Genomic DNA, 18,179 nt, shown 5'->3' on the forward strand with positions numbered 1-18,179 from the left:
GCATAAATAAAAGCTTTCCTATGTATCAACGACGCCATTAGTCTTTTCCAGATATTACCGTATTTTTCGGACTAAAAGTCACGGTTTTTTTCATAGTTTGGCCGGCCTGAAATTCTTACACATTACCGTAAAATATCAAATAATATTTATCTCATTCGCGGAAGAGACAAAGAAAATGTCAGCAAACGTCACACACACGTCAGAAATCGTCACACACACGTCAACCAATAAGAATTTGGCGGGGGAGGGTCATGGCAGAAATGCATTGTGGGTCATGGAATGCTATCTGCTATATGCTATATGCTACTGCCGTAGCTATTAAAATGGATAATTTCATCGTTGGCGGTAATTTATAAAAACTGAGAAGGGCTGAACAAAAATGGCACCGAAAAGGAAATTATGTACTGCAGATTATAAGCTGGACGTAGTGAAATATGCAGCAGAAAACAACAAGAGGAAGCGGCGCATACCTTTGGAGTTGGCAGAGTTATTTAGAAGCGACATCGAAGAAGAAGATTTAATGGGATTTATCGATTAGAAGTGACAGATTGTTTGGTAAATTTATAGCATGTTCTATGTTATAGTTATTTGAATGACTCTTACCATAATATGTTACGTTAACTTACCAGGCACGTTCTCCGTTGGTTATTTATGCGTCATATAACATACACTTATTCAGCCTGTTGTTTTTTTCCTTCTTTATTATGCATTTTCGGCTGGTGCGACGTATACTCCGGAGCGATTTATAATCCGAAAAATACGGTAATCCTGTGCTAACTCAATAAACCATACAAACTGAGGAATAAACTATTTAAGAGGGTGCAGTTACTCCCTGCCTTCTAGGCCTTACTGTGTATTGATAGAAAAATAAAAGCTGTTCATTGTGTAAACAATTTCAAAAAACTAAAACTAAAAACTTAAAAGTCTGACAGTAATGCAGTACATCACACACTTAATTTTTTTTAATTTCCACAGAAGACAATCATTTTCACAGAACTATATCAATGTCATGCAGCATTTTAAGTGGTGTTACTAGGGGTGTAACGGTACACAAAAATTTTGGTTCGGCACCTACCTCGGTTCAGAGGTCACGGTTCGGTTAATTTTCGATACAGTAAGAAAACAACAAAATATATATTTTTTGGGTTATTTATTTACCAAATTTGTAAACAATGGCATAACATACATATACACACAGGGTTCATTGCCAGGGTTAATGTGGTCAACATATATAAAATAACAACTAAATAAGATAAAGCTCAGAATGGTTTCTTAACAAAACCTTTCTACATACAAAGTGCTTTTTTTGATTGATTGATTGATTGATTGATTGATTGATTGATTGAGACTTTTATTAGTAGATTGCACAGTACAGTACATATTCCGTACAATTAACCACTGAATGCTAACACCCCAATAAGTTTTTCAACTTGTTGAAGTCGGGGTCCAAGTTCATCAACACCGCCCGCCGTTTTTTGTGGACATGTTCCATAAATATTGATGTTAAAGATTTATTTTTTTGGGAAGAAATGTTTCGAATTAAGTTCATGAATCCAGATGGATCTCTATTATGGGGTTGCGGGGGGCGCTGGTTCCTATCTCAGCTACAATCGGGCGGAAGGCGGGGTACACCCTGAACAAGTCGCCACCTTATCGCAGATTGTGGCATTTTGCAAAGAAAAATCCAACAATTAGCCACAGCATTTAATAAGCCACAGGGTCAAAAACGTAGGAAAAAAATAGCAGCTTATTGTCTGGAAAATACGATTGTTTGGAGGTAAGGACAAGAAAACCCAACAGGGCCCTGGCTTGAAGGCTAACTGAAGCTACAAAAATAAAATATGCGCATTTGACAAAAATTATGAAAGTCTCAAGTAGCAGAAGGTGGATTTTTTTCAGATGTAAGGCTAGGTTGAGACTAGATCATTACACTTACTGGACGATTGCCAACGTACCATGACTGTTTTTTTATAAGTGAGATTTATATAGCGCTTTTCTCTAGTGACTCAAAGCGCTTCACATAGTGAAACCCAATATCTAAGTTACATTTAAACCAGTGTGGGTGGCACTGGGAGCAGGTGGGTAAAGTGGCTTGCCCAAGGACACAACGGCAGTGACTAGGATGGCGGAAGTGGGAATCGAACCTGCAACCCCCAAGTTGCTGGCACGGCCGCTCTACCAACCGAGCTATACCGCCCCATAGTAAAACAATTGTTTTATAGAGGGCCTTTTGAGGCACTCAGGGTTGCCGTACAGTTGAAAAAGGACAATCAGTTAAAGTCTAAGCAAAAGTAAAGCTTGCAGCAGAGCAACAATGAAAAAACAGACGTATGAGCAATAACGGACAAACACCTGTCTAAACAGTATAATGGTACCTTAGTATATGATTTTAATTGGTCCTGTGATGCACCTTTAAAAACTTGTGTAGCAATACAGCGTAGTCAATTGATATAATTTGAACTCAATTTAAAAGGTGCTTGCACCCCCCAAAAAAAGCACAATTTTAACATGCAACATGCCTTTTAAAAAGAAAAACAAGCTTTTAGATCAGAAATATTTTGTTTAAAAAGTATAAATCGGAATGTAGTACTAATAACTACAGAAGTTTATGAGGTAATTTAATAATAATGTACAAAACCTACCTAGGAGAGCGGACTCCTATGGTATCTCCTTAGAGCTGCTTCTACGTCAAACACACCATCAGCAGTTTATCAATATCCTAACAGATAAATGTCATCCATTTAGATATTATCTTAACATCCTTGGTTGGCGTTATTGACTCATTCTGCTTCACTACAGTGCAGACTAGCAGTGATACAGTCCAAATGCTTCATGCTTGGTCATGTCTTTTTGGATGATTTCTTTCTTAATTTCAATGACTATCATCAGCCTATTCTTCTCAGCACAGGCCTTCGCACTCACGTTCTTACTAGCGAGTAAGACCGGATGTTTTAGTCGGATTTTACAAGGTTCACTGTGACATTTGCTGTTCCAACTAGTGGTGTGGAGATTCCATACCACTAACCTAAAACATAACAAATGAGGTAACAGACAGCTCTCATTTAAAAAAACTTGTCAGCTGGTGCACTCGTATCCCAAGGTACAAGCGTAGTATAAGTATTTGTTGTTTGCTTCCAAGGTGAGTTGCCTTTGTGCTTATGTTTGCAACGTATGGGTACGCAAACAGGGGAAGGAGTAAAACCCTGTAAATAACAGGAATGCAGGGCTTGTTGGCATAACTTGCCAGAAAAATGCTAACGATGCTGCCAGCGCTAATACAAGAACATGAAACACTGATGAAGGGAGGCTGCGGAACAGTAGTAATTGGCAGAAGAATTAGGAAACATTGGCAAAAAGGACACAGATGTTGGGGGATGAAAGAGCACAAATGGAGGGGAAGAGTTGACAAAGAGGTGAAAGCAAAACAAAAAATACGATGAGAAGAGAAGGGGTCCACTTCATCGTGCAAAATCAACTTCCTGGCCGCCATGACAGGCCACTCCCAATCATTCAGCTCCAATTTTAAAAGGAGGGAAAAAACAAGTTCTGTGTTTCATAGTTATATAAACTACACTCGGACTTAGGAAGCTAAGAGCAGCTAATTGGTCTCTGTTGAGGAAAGAAACGTAACAACAGCGACCAGACTGGGGTTTTAGCCAAAATCGGAACTTGCTTTCAATGCAATTCCTAAAACAGAAAAAAATACATAAAGTCTCTTTAAATCTTGTTTTTTTAATCAGACATGGACCATTGTTGGTAGTCTAAATGGAACTTGCAGCAGAATGAGTGAAGGAAAAAATCAAGACAAAATTAAAAAATAATGTATGATGAAATATAAATTTGAATTTCATTTTCATATAATAAAGTGCATACAAATGATCTATTATTGCTTATGTATTTTTGTTTTTTTCCTGTATACTTTGTTTTTACTGCAATCAAAAAAAGAAAAGTTCATGCTGTTTTGTTGGTGTCAAAGTTTGTTGGTGACGAACCCCAAGATGCAGACATGGAGGCAGGCATTGGATATGCAAACATGATTTAAGTAAAACCAAACAAGGACAAACAAAAAGCACGCACGTGGGCGGAATAACAAACTAAGGGAGCTAGCACTGGGAGCTAGAAAACAAAAAGGAACTTTAGCATGTAAGCTAGTGGATAACAAACAGAAAAACTGAAAACAGCTAATGGCTAACAAGAACAGCTTACCGCTACGACGACCAGGACAAAATGTAGCACAACAGGTAGTAGCTGTAACGATGCCAGATACAACAGGTAGCAAAGACACAAGAGCGACATGTGGCAACGACAAGTCCAAACGACAATACAATGATCCAGCCCTGACTGGAGGAACAAAGCAGGTAAAATAGGAGCTGGCTGATTGACATCAGGTGTGGCCAGATGCCAATCAGCCGCAGCTGAGTGAAAACAGCACAGAGGGAGACAAACAGGAAGCTGAACAAAAAAAAAGAGCACTTGACAGGAACTAAAGACAGGAGATACTAAACACAAATGAAACAAAGACAAATGCAGAGGAAAAAACTAAAACATAGACAAAGTGTCAGGGGAAAGCCTGACAGTTGGTTTGCCACTACAGTTTAAAGGCCTACTGAAATGAGATTTTCTTATTTAAACGGGGATAGCAGGTCCATTCTATGTGTCATACTTGATCATTTTGCGATATTGCTATATTTTTGCTGAAAGGATTTAGTAGAGAACATCCACAATAAAGTTCGCAACTGGAGAAAAGCCCTGCCTCTACCGGAAGTCGCAGACGACGACGTCACATGTTGATGGCTCCTCACATATTGACATTGATTTTAATGGGAGCCTCCAATAAAAAGTGCTATTCGGACCGAGAAAACGACAATTTCCCCATTAATTTGAGCGAGGGTGAAAGATTCGTGTGTGAGGATATTGATAGCGGCGGACTAGGAAAAAAACAAAAAAAAAAACGCGATTGCATTGAGACGGATTCAGATGTTTTTAGAGACATTTACTAGGATAATTCTGGGAAATCCCTTATCTTTCTATTGTGTTGCTAGTGTTTTATTGCGTTTAACAGTACCTGATAGTCGGAAGTGTATGACCACGGCCGTGTGTTGACGCGCAGTGTCTCGGGGAAGTCGACGGCAGCTGTCAGCTCAGCTGATCTCCGGCAAGAAGCGACTTTTAACCACAATTTCTCACCGAAACCTGCTGGTTGACATTCGGTTGGGATCCATGTCCGCTCTGATCCATAGTAAAGTTTCACCTCTGTGAATTTTAAACAAGGAATCACGGTGTGTTTGTGTGGCTAAAGGCTAAAGCTTCCCAACTCCGTCTTTCTACTTTGACTTCTCCAATATTAATTGAACAAATTGCAAAAGATTCAGTAACACAGATCTCCAAAATACTGTGTAATTATGCTGTTAAAGCAGACGACTTTTAGCTGTGTGTGTGCGCAGCGCTCATACTTCCTAACAGCCCGTGACGTCAAGCGTACACGTCATCATTACGCGACGTTTTCAAGAAAAAACTCCCGGGAAATTTAAAATTGAAATTTAGTAAACTAAAAAGGCCGTATTGGCATGTGTTGCAATGTTAATATTTCATCATTGATATATAAACTATCAGACTGCGTGGTGGGTAGTAGTGGGTTTCAGTGGGCCTTTAAAGAAGCTATCCCATACTACTGAATGACAAAGTGACTCCAAATATTTGCCTGCACGGCAAACGTTAAGTCATGAAAAAAATGTAGTCTTTAATATTTAAATGAGCTGCCTAAAAAAATAGAAAGGTCTGTGTTTCATAATGTCTAATAATACATGGCATGTGTATGCTGAAATGTAATGTTCTAATTATCCCATTAGCTTCTCAACTGCAGGTAGCGCCAAATCAAAAGTATGATCTCTCCGTTATTTTGCCCGCCCTCGCCATGCTTTTACATGCGGAATCCGCGATTGTGGTACGAGCGACGAGCGAGGGCATCCCCAGGGCCGCGCTAATGTACAGAACAGAATGTACAGAGTGCATTGAAGGAGCCACTGAGAGGTTCGAGCGGGTTGCATCCATTACGCTAATCATGTTACCTCACTTGAAAAGGTGCCACTTATGGCGGGGAGAGGAATGGGAGAGGAGCGTGGATGTTAATAAATCTCCTGCAAAGAGTTCACGCCGTAAGACGACAACCTTGTCCTAAAAGTGCGCCCCTAATAACATTTACCGACAGCAAGACTTTTCCCCTCTTGTTAACAAGCAAGCACTGCAATAAATAAGAGGCCATGAGTTCTCCTCCCCGTGGAAACTGATGAGCGGCTAATGTCCTGCACGAGTAATGCAATCAGGTGGTTCGACCCAATTAGAGCAGTGCCTGGCCGGCCAGCTATGATGTCAGCCGCCGTTACTCACATGGCATAAAACGGTGAAAATCTGAGGAAGAGGAGGAGAGGAGAACGCAAAGTGTTGGGGAACCTTGGAGACGTGGGCGGTAAAGCAACTTACCGTATTTATCCGATTATAAGTTGCTCTGGAGTATACGTCGAACCGGCTGAAAATGCATAATAAAGAAGGAAAAAAACATATATACGTCGCGCTGGAGTATAAGTCGCATTTTTGGGGGAAATTTATTTGATAAAACCCAACACCAAGAATGGACATTTGAAAGGCAATTTAAAACAAATAAAGAATAGTGAACAAAAGGCTGAATAAGTGTACATTATATGACGCATAAATAACCAACTGAGAAGGTGCCTGATATGTTAACGTAACATATTATGGTAAGAGTCATTTAAATAACTATAACATATAGAACATGCTATACGTTTACCAAACAATCTGTCACTTCTAATCGATAATTCCGATTAAATCTTCTTCCTCGATGTCGCTTCTAAACAACTCTGCCAACTCCAAAGATATGCGCCGCTTCCTCTTGTCGTTTTCTGCTGCATATTTCACTACGTCCAGCTTGTAATCTGTAGTACATTATTTCCTTTTCGGTGCCATTTTTGTTCAGCCCTTCTCAGTTTTTATAAGTTACCGCCAACGATGAAATTATCCATTTTAATAGCTACGGCAGTAGCATATAGCAGTTAGCATTCCATAACCCACAATGCACTTCTGCCATGATCCTCCCCCGCCAAATTCTTATTGGTTGACGTGTATGTGACGATTGCTGACATTTTCTTTGTCTCTTCCGCGAATGAGATAAATAATATTATTTGATATTTTACGGTAATGTGTTAATAATTTCAAACATAAGTTGCTCCGGAGTATATGTTGCACCCCCGGCCAAACTATGAAAAAAACTGTGACTTATAATAAGAAAAATACGGTAGTAGGGGAAGGAGAAATTATTGTTTTTTACTATAGATGCTTTGGGATTGGGACGTGGACTTATCTGAAATGAACAAAAATACACTTGTTGATTATTTAATTTTAATTAAATTTTATGCTAAATAATGTATCGTAATTTTCGGACAAAAAAGCGCACCGGAGAACAAGACGCATTAAATTATTAATATGATTTTTTTTCAACATTTTAACACTTCCTTATGATCTACATAACATTAAATGGTGGTTCTTTGGTCAAAAGGTTGCATGGATTATATTTTACAAACCGTTCTCAAGCTGCTTTCTGACCATCTCTTCAAGCTGCGCCGTTTTTGTGGGTGATTTTATCGACTTCGACAGCATCTTTTCCCCGTCATCTTTGTTGTAGATTTTAGCGTTTCCATAGCGAGTCTCCTGACAGATATAAGTTAAAAACTGTACGCTATTTCATATTAGAAATGGCAACAGCTGAGGATAATTGCCTCACAACAAAAGGATAGAGAATAAGGAGCTCATTGACTACGGTATGGACTACAATGGCGGACACGCACACATTTTCACATCAGTAGGTACCAATAGGTAAAAATTGTTGGTTTTGCAAAACAAACAAAAACTCATGATATATCTCCTAATAGGGGCCCTTTTGGGGTCCAAATACACAAACCATAATAATACCCGTATGTTGAAGCACGGTACATCAAACTACAGTAACCGTAATGCTCCGGCATTCCATCAAGCGGTGCGACTTCGTTGCTTACCAAAGTTGTACTAAACATTTTGACAGATTGTTGGGTACCTTGAGTAATGGTCTATGTAATGTTCTATATCAGGGATGTCCAAACCTTTTGACTCGAGGGCCGCATTGGGCTAAAATTATACTTTGCTTATCGTTCACAATCATTATGACAGGCAAAAAGACAAAAAGTTTTCTTGGGCTCGTTCTAGGTGGCGAGCAAATCAATTTTACTTCTAAATCACTTTAAAAATGCATTCAAAACCGTCAACAATACGTCATTTACGTTCCGTAACCTGTATAATAACCAAGCTGTAGCGAAATTGTTATTGTAAGCGAACATGGAGAAATTATTTTTCTATCGTAGTAACACACCACCATGCTACTGTATTAGCCGTAAAAACTAACTACGGCAAGATATAAAGTAGCTTCTACGTCAACGCCAAACACGTTTGAGTTTGTAACGCACAACACTGGGCTAGGACAGTAACCTGTACTGACTGAAAAACAAGAACAATCCTTTTACAGTATCTGTAAAATATTAGCCCACATTTCATGTTTTGTTAGTACACAGCTGAGGTAGCCAGACAGCTCTATGCGCTGTAGTTATAATAACACGCATGACGTGCTGCATGTATCATGGTCAATATATAGTGACTCACTTGATGGACAGTTGTTCGTCTGGTTCAGATTGCTGGGGACATTTTGATTAAGCAGTCTATTTATGTCGAAATAACTTGTCTCCAAGTTCCACATTTATAGCATCGTCGCTTTCACCTCACCCTTACGGCTTCCGTCTGCTCCACCTTCACACCCTCTTCTTTGTGATCACTCCTATAAGCAGTAGTTTATCCTCAGTATATTTGGCTTAAAAAATATAAGGTTGTACATCCTCATGTATCCAAAAATAGTCGTCTTCGTTGTCTGTTACCAAGTCTGCCTTGATTACACCGCGAGCCAATTTTGTTAAACTAGTGACGTCTCTCAGGCCACACTGAAGACTTTGGGGCTGTAGTTTGGACACACATGTTTCATATTTTCAAAGAAACATCAAAGTTTTGGTCTTTTATTGAATGGGTGTCAACCTGCAGTCCAAACATATCTCTTATGTGCGACTGCCATCTACATCATTACACCATGTACCACAAGAATGAACACAACTATAATTAATGCATATATAAGGCGCACAGCGTTATAAGGCGCACTTTCGATTTTTGAGAAAATTAAGGAATTATAGTCAGAAAAATATGGTAATAAAGACAGTTCTAAAATACAGAACTAGCGCCGACACACACATGCAGAGACAAAATGCTATGCTAACCTCTAAGCTTGCTTAAATGTGAAGTAGTGAAGAAACAAAAGAAAAAGTGCCTCGCACACTTCAAAGGAAGTCTAACTTGAACTGTGTCACAGCAGAGAATCAGATTTCTGTTGCGGACGGGAATTGTCCCCAAGATTATGAAACTGATCAATGACATCAAAGAAAGCAAAAGGCAGTCGTACTGGTAGACCTCACAGCGATCTATAACACCGTCTGGCACCGAGGCCTGATCCCGAAATTAAGAGTATCCTCATCCGACACCTAATACGGTTCCTACGTACCTTCCTCTGAAACTGCAGTTTCCTCCTGAAGTCAAGCAACTGATAGGCCAGTCGCCTACGGCGCATCCGAAATTAAGATTCTCAAAGTTCACTACTGGACCCTATGTTCTCAAACCTATACATTAGGGACCTGCCCTACACAACATCAATGCACTATGGATACGCTGATGATCTCGCCCTCTTTCACTCAAACAGAAGCTGGACAACAGTAGAGAACATACTAACCTCAGACATGGCACAAATATATCCATATGTGAAGAGGCTAGAATTGAGCGTAAAGAAAACAACTTCCACAGCAAGTCATTCCACCTTGAGAACCTGCTCCCTTGTTCTGGTGTACAATACTGCCAAATATGCCTCATCTGCATGGTGCTGCAGCTCACAAAACAGTAATCTACGCACTACCCTTAATGGCCCTGTGTGGATTGTTACCGGCTGCCTAAAACCTACCCAACAGAGTTTTTCCCGGTACTGTCTGGTATTACACCAGCCACCCTATGCAGGAAAAACCACACCCAAAGGCTTGTGAGCAAAGCCTTCCAAGACCTCAACCACCACTTACACAAAAATATATTGGCTACGTAAGATCGGGTTCGCCAACACCCGATTCTCTCACCATTCAGCATATTTTGTTGGCTGCATCTTCAGCATGCTCCATGCAAGGAGACCCAGCTGGCAGCAGACTTCTCGACCCCCCAATGTCCAATTACCACCGGGTGCCAACCTCCCTCGCAAGGATTGGGCAACATTGAACCGGTTTTGTACAAGTGTTGGCAGTTTTAATACCTGGTGCCGTGGAGCAGACTGACCACCACATCATGGACGGGTGCACCATTGTACTTTCTGGACCTCAAATACCCAAACCCCAAAACAGTAAGCTGGCTAAAACGGCTAATACGAATAAAGAAGAAGAGGGTTAAGGAAAGAAAATTGGAAGTAGATTGATAAATCTGGAGAAAGAATAACATCTACACAGTTCAACAACACTGCAAGTCATAGATGGGTTGATAGCACACACCTCTTTGAGCTCCCAGCTTTGGGCAACCAGAGAACAGGAACAACATTTTGTGGTTTTACCTCACAAAATTCACGGTTTGAATCTTTTTTTTTTTTTGGACACAATTTTGGTTGGGTTTACCTAACTCTTTATAACACCATCCATCCATCCATCCAATTTCTACCGCTTGTCCCTTTTGGGGTCGCGGGGGGTGCAGGAGCCTATCTCAGCTGCATTCGGGAAGTAGGCGGGGTACACCCTGGACAAGTCGCCACCTCATCGCAAGGCCAACACAGATAGACAGAGAACATTCACACTCACATTCACACACTAGGGCCAATTTAGTGTTGCCAATCAACCTATCCCCAGGTGCCTGTCTTTGTAGGTGGGAAGAAGCCGGAGTACCTGGAGGGAACCCACGCAGTCATGGGGAGAACATGCAAACTCCACTCAGAAAGATCCCGAGCGCAGTATCAAACCCAGGACCTTCGTATTGTGAGGCGGACATACTAACACCTCTGATGCCATATATCCCAATAATCCACCATTACCATTTATCACACCATTGGACAATTTTGCCCAGTATTTCAAGTCACAGTATAATATTGTTGTAATATAATTGCTTTAAGTTTACATAATTTAAAGTAAAAGAAAGCACACACAAGGACGCATCATTTATTATTTCAACAATTTGGCCTAGCTATGGTATCAGAAGCTGCCAAGTTACCATTATCTTAGTAATGTTTAAGATGCTACAATCCCTAGCATATTCCTTAGTTTTCTTCACTCCTTTTTGAGTGTGCTTTTTTTTATCATTATTATTATTATTTCTTCTCTGTGTTGGAGTTCGACTCTGGCTAAGCCAATCGTGACAACTAGTAACACAAAGAAAAAACATTATATTAAAAATACAAACCGAATGGTTCAGATTTTTTTCTTAAAAAGTCCCATTCCAAGTGATCATAAATCGCTGCCTCCTTCGCACTGAAAGCGCTGAAGTCGTCTTCTCCAGCGTGCAGTGGTCCGGCCTTCGAAGGCCTGTTAGTGGTGGTGGGTTCCCATTGTATTCAGTGGGTTTTTGCTTTTTTTGTCATTCGACTTTGGCTTTGGTGCTGCCTCTTCTGCATTTTGTCATGTCTTCTCCATGTCGAAGGTGAGTTGATCCGTCCATCCCTCCATTTTCTACTGCTTATTCCCTTTGGGGTCGCGGGGGGCGCTGGTGCCTATCTCAGCTACATTCGGGTTGATATTGTGCTATATGGCTGACTGAATGATTATGTGAGTACATTAGATTTACTGAAACTTTGGAGTCATTCAAAAGCTTTGAAAACGCAGATAATTGCAACAAAATACACACGCTGAGAAAATGTTGAGTTGTTACATTGCATCGGTAGACCTGGGAGGGGGGATCCCCTTCAAGGTTTCTCATTGTATCCCATTGTGTTGAGTTTTTTCTTGCCATGATTTGGGTTCTGAGCCGAGGATGTCGTTGTAGCTTGTGTAGCCCTTTGAGACACTGGTGATTAAGGGCTATATAAATTAACTTTGATTGATTGATTGATTGATTGAAAGATTAAAGGAACTTTATTGTCATACCAGCATACATGAGAGGGCACAAAGGGCCATATTACAAACCCCGTTTCCATATGAGTTGGTAAATTGTGTTGGATCTAAATATAAACGGAATACATCCATCCATCCGTCCATTTTCTGCCGCTTATTCCAGGGGTGTCAAACTCATTTAAGATGGGGGACCACATGGAGAAAAATCTACTCCCAAGTGGCCCGGACTGGTTAAATCACGGCACGATAACTTAACAATAAAGACAACTTCAGATTGTTTGCTTTGTTTAAAAATAGAACAAGCACATTATACACCCCCACTACCAGAATGGCGTGAAGGCGGGCGCGAAGATATGTTTTAGAGAACGTTAAAAGCATTATCCCAACGACACGCCCTCAAAATAGTTATGCGGGTGAAAACCGGAGAATGTTAGCCCAGGGATATTTCTAGGAGAGGCACTGAAATCCGGACAAACTCCCGGAAAAATCTTCAACTGAGCCACATCAGAGTGATCAAAGAGCTGCATGCGGCTCCGGAGCCGCGGGTTGCCAACCCCTGATCTACAAAGATACACAGAATTGCTATTGTGACATCTAGTGGACACATTTAGAACAGCCGTTTCTCTCATTCAAAAATTTCGGCTTATTTTTACATTTAGCAAACTCATCCCGCCCATACGTTTGACACCCCTGGCTTATTCCCTTTGGGGTCACGGGGGGCGCTGGTGACTATTAAACGGAATACAATGATTTGTAAATCGTTTTCAACCCATATTTGATTGAATGCACTACAAACACAAGATATTTGATGTTAAAACGCATAACCTTTATTTTTTTTTTGCAAATAATAATTAACTTAGAATTTCATGGCTGCAACACGTGCCAAAATAGTTGGGAAAGGGCATGTTCACCACTGTGTTACATCACCTTTTCTTTTAACAAAGCTCAATAAACATTTGAGAACTGAGGAAACTAATTGTTGAAGCTTTGAAAGTGGAATTCTTTCCCATTCTTGTTTTATGTAGAGCTTCAGTCGTTCAACAGTCCGGGGTCTCCGCTGTTGTATTTTACGCTTCATAATGTGCCAAACATTTTCGATGGGAGACAGGTCTGGACTGCAGGCGGGCCAGGAAAGTAACCGCACTCTTTTTTTACGAAGCCGCGCTATTGTAACACGTGCTGAATGTGGCTTGGCATTGTCTTGCTGAAATAAGCAGGGGCGTCCATGAAAAAGACGGCGCTTAGATGGCAGCATATGTTGTTCCAAAACCTGTATGCACCTTTCAGCATTAATGGTGCTTCACAGATGTGTAAGTTACCCATGCCTTGGGCACTAATGCACCCCCATACCATCACAGATTCTGGCTTTTGAACTTTGTGTCGATAGCAGTCTGGATGGTTCGCTTCCCCTTTGGTCCGGATGACACAATGTCGAATATTTCCAAAAACAATTCGATATAAGGACTCGTCAGACCACAGAACACTTTTCCACTTTGCATCAGTCCATCTTAGATGATCTCGGGCCCAGAGAAGCCGGCGGCGTTTCTGGATGTTGTTGATAAATGGCTTCGCTTTGCATAGTAGAGCTTTAACTTGCACTTACAGATGTAGCGACAAACTGTATTTAGTGACAGTGGCTTTCTGAAGTGTTCCTGAGCCCATGCGGTGATATCCTTTAGAGATTGATGTCGGTTTTTGATACAGTGCCGTCTGAGGGATCGAAAATCACGGTCATTTAATGATGGTTTCCGGCCATACCGTTTACGTGGAGTCATTTCTCCAGATTCTCTGAACCTTTTGATGATATTATGGGCCGTAGATGTTGAAATCCCTAAATTTCTTGCAATTGCACTTTTAGTTCTTAAACTTTTTGACTATTTGCTCACGCAGTTGTGGACAAAGTGGTGTACCTCGCCCCATCCTTTCTTGTAAAAGACTAAGCATTTTTTGTAAATCTGTTTTTATACCCAATCATGGCACCCACCTGTTCCCAATTAGCCTGCACACCTGTGGGATGTTCCAAATAAGTGTTTGATGAGCATTCCTCAATTGTATCAGTATTTACTGACACCTTTCCCAACTTCTTTGTCACATGTTGCTGGCATCAAATTCTAAAGTTAATGATTATTTGCAAAAAAATAATTTTTATCAGTTCGGACATCAAATATGTTGTCTTTGTAGCATATTCAACTGAATATGGGTTGAAAATTATTTGCAAATCATTGTACTCCGTTTATATTTATGTAACCCATGTTTAAAATACCCATTAAACACATGCATACAGTGCAAAGACTTTTATTGTGGAGGTTTACTTCCTGCCCCAAAATGGCGCTCGCTTCCTTTCAAGGAAGTGCTGTTTACTTCACCAGTTCGCTCATATCTGCTGTGGTTGCCATGCTGGGAGACGCGCTGGAGAAAGAACTCGCAAAATCTTTTCATCCTCACACTTTGCAAACTTCATAATTAACCAATATGTTCGACTAACTATCGGGCCGTGCATGGTGTGTTGTTTTGCCCTCGATTACTCAGGTCAGGTTTTTTTTTTCCGGGAAGGAATACCCGGTGACCCAAACAACCTGAGCTCCCTATCCACCTTCAAACTCAACTCAACAAGATGGCGAGCTAAACAACTATGCAGTAAGACAAGCATTTTTTTTTCCTCCGCCGCTGCGAACCTTTTGGATTACTTTTGTTTTTGGAACGAAACTTTCTGACTGACGCGAAAGTCGTTGTGTTTGTGTACCTTTTTGAACTGAACTGTGGACTGGTTCTGAGAAGGAAGTAGGACTGTATTTTGTATTTTTTTGGGGGGCATTTTTTTTCATTTTCTCTTGTGTTATCTGTGTTATTTATGTTCTTGTGTCAATACATTTAATGGAGTCAAAACCAAGATAACTAGTTGTCGTCATCTTTCATACCTCAGGCTCCTGGACGAACCGTCTTCTGTCACACGATTTACACTCTTAACCCGCCTAGCCCATGCTAGCGTTACATTTACATCCAACACAATTTCCCAACTCATATGGAAACAGGGTTTGTAAAATTAGCGATACTTTGCATGTTGTTCGACATTGAATCCACACCAAAATTGATCTTGACCTAAACTAATGCAGATTATTATGACATCATCTCATAACCCAATTGATGACAAAGCCAATTTATTTTGCCCTAATAACAATCTAGTGTTGATTCCAACAATACTATCAAATATTTAAAAATAGCCGCTTAATTCTTTAAATGACTATACAATGGAGCCATCCTGACTACCTTGCTAGCCTTTGATGTTAGTGATGACTACGAATAGATTTTTTTTTGCGGTTTGCGATGCATCTCATATTTCGGTTACGTACATGTACAAGCATGTTAACATGATACTGATTCATTTGTATAAGAGTTGACAGTCAGCAGCGTCTTACTGTAGGGAACATTGCTTTGTATTAATAGCTGATTTAAGATTGTCGCAATCACCTTCTGCAGTCTAACCCTCAGACAAAGTGCGTGTGAGTCATTTACACTTCAAATAAAAAGCAAGAAACCGTATTGAATACATACAACTATCTCTCTCTGCAAGTGAACCCTCCCTCTCTCTATCGCTCTCTCTTGCTGTTTTGGCATATTCTCACAGCCCAGTTTGGGAATATGAAATCAAAGCGGTGCTGATTTTGCAAACACGCCCCTGAGGAGTCAAGGCCTTCCATACATATGTGAGGTTTAATGAGCAGTTTGAAAATATTGTGATAATGGCAAATCAGTTGTTATGTCAGGAAACGACATGCTGTTGGTTCTTTCATTGACCCTTCTTTGAGATGACACAAGGCAGGGAAGAGGTGAAAGAGGAGGAATAAGAGATTATGCATGCAGCCAGTGAACAGGCAGGGATTGTCTTCCTCAGTAAGATCCTCTATTCAGCCTTCTCTTGCTCCAACTGGGGAGAAGACTGCTGAGCTGCAGATAAAAACCACTGAAGAAGGAGCTTCAATGGAAAACCGAAAGGAGGCAAACTGAGGAGGGAGAATGTCTGTGAGAGTGGACCAAATTCCACTAAAAAGTAAGCCAAATAAACTTTGACTCATGGCGTATGCCACCGTCTTCTATCCTTATTATCAAAATTCAAAAGGAATGAAAGTGCACACAATACCTAGCATACTTGAGCTACCTTACTAACCTCTGACCTCTACCAGTGCCATCTTGCATTGGACAGCGCCAACACTTAAGGCAATGGTTCTTAACCTTTTTGACCTCGGGGCCCAACGATTCCACTACAGAGGGGCCCGGGACTCAATCTATTATTAACACTGAATTAGTAATCTTACTCTAGATTTTAATCATATTTAATATTTATATCTAACCTACTCACACCTTAACAGTAAAAACCCTGTTAAAATGATAAGAAACAATCTGTTAATCACTTGTGGGTCAACCAACATTTTTTTTAAATTCACATCCAAGTTGCAATTCTAATTCATGCAGATTCAAAATCATTACGTAGTTTACAAATATGTATTAAAAAAATATATACATATATATATGTATAAAAACATATTCATACATATATTATATATACATACATACATATACTATATATATATATATACATATATATATATATATATATATATATGTATATATACACATATTATATAAATACGTACATACATACATACGTATATATATACACGTATAGTCAATATTAAAATGAGTTTTTAGGCCATCTCCTTACAACTACAGGGAGCTTTTCTCAACTGTAACCGGTTTTGAAAAAGTTTCATTTTGATTATTATACAAAATACTACATTGCGAAAATCAGTTTGAATCAACAATCGATTCTGAATCGTACCGTGACCCCAGGAATCGGATCGAAACGTTATGTGCCCAAGGATTCACACCCCTATTAATCACAAAGATTATTATCGAGACTTAGCTCAGGCAGATTACAAAAATAAATACTAATCAATACTTCAATAAAAAGGATTGCAAAATACATTCACACACAATTATGCGGTGCTGAAATAAACAAATTCGAAATAAATTAAAAATAATACTATATATGTTTCTTAAATAAACTATCGATAAATTCAAGTGCAAATGAATGTACAGCTTTACCACTTAAGTCATGTTTTTTGTACTTATCTATGACTGTAGCTTCAGACTTCTGTTTGTTTGCGATTATCATTACTGCCACAAGTGGTGGCTAATTGTATTACAAATAAGTACCATTGAGGCCCATACAGACCACAGCTGAAAAACAGATATTTTTTGGCGGCCGTCAAAGTTGGGGCTTGCGGCTCAAATCAGTTAAGAAACACTGACTTAAAGTGTTTTTTGCTACGTTACAACGAGTAAAAACTTCCTCCTCTCCAAAAAAGACTTGAATGGTGACGTACCTGAGCAGAGGAGGTAGAAAGATAGGGGCAGATGCGGCAGAGCCTGTTGTTATTCGGTCCAGAGATGACACTCGAACGGCGCCGCGGTCCTCGCCGCCAGATGTTGATGGTGTCACCGACAGAGGGGAATTTCCTGAGGTCGTGCGCCGCGTGTCCACGTCTGTCCACCTACAGGAGCTCTCAACATTCCCTGTTGGCATAGCATGACAGAATCAAATAAATAATGAATAAAAATAGGCAGCTTTTTTGTTTTCATTTTCGATTAGAATGACAAACATTGGAACAAATGACATTAACTCCTTTTCTAAAGATTTTCAATTGATCATCTGATGTACATTATTTTTATTACACATACTGTATAAGGGTGCTGAAAAAAATGTATTCACGCCTACAGCAAATCAGTAAATCACTGATATTTATTTAGATTATAAATTGATTCATAATTTTCAAAAATGGATTTTAAATTTTTGTTTAAATATATTTAAAAAATTACAATAATATTAGGTAAATATTTTTTGCCAAAGAATGAGGTCCTGAGCACTAAGGCAGAGATCTAAACTGCTACTTGTCAAAGCTACCATACTCAAGTTAA

At 39.8% G+C, this 18,179-nt stretch overlaps 1 protein-coding gene across 3 annotated transcripts in view; it reads right to left on the bottom strand.

Annotated features, from left to right (window-relative positions):
• Positions 1-18,179, bottom strand: part of atxn1a (ataxin 1a) — a 158,996-nt gene that overhangs the window by 76,942 nt on the left and 63,875 nt on the right. For all 3 annotated transcript variants that reach the window (XM_061908488.1, XM_061908489.1, XM_061908490.1), the window contains one exon: positions 17,588-17,777. The gene's annotated coding sequence lies outside the window, so the exon portion shown is untranslated. The remainder of the gene's footprint in view (positions 1-17,587; positions 17,778-18,179) is intronic.

This window comes from Nerophis ophidion, linkage group LG08 (assembly GCF_033978795.1).
Source record: "Nerophis ophidion isolate RoL-2023_Sa linkage group LG08, RoL_Noph_v1.0, whole genome shotgun sequence".
Lineage (NCBI taxonomy): Eukaryota > Metazoa > Chordata > Actinopteri > Syngnathiformes > Syngnathidae > Nerophis > Nerophis ophidion.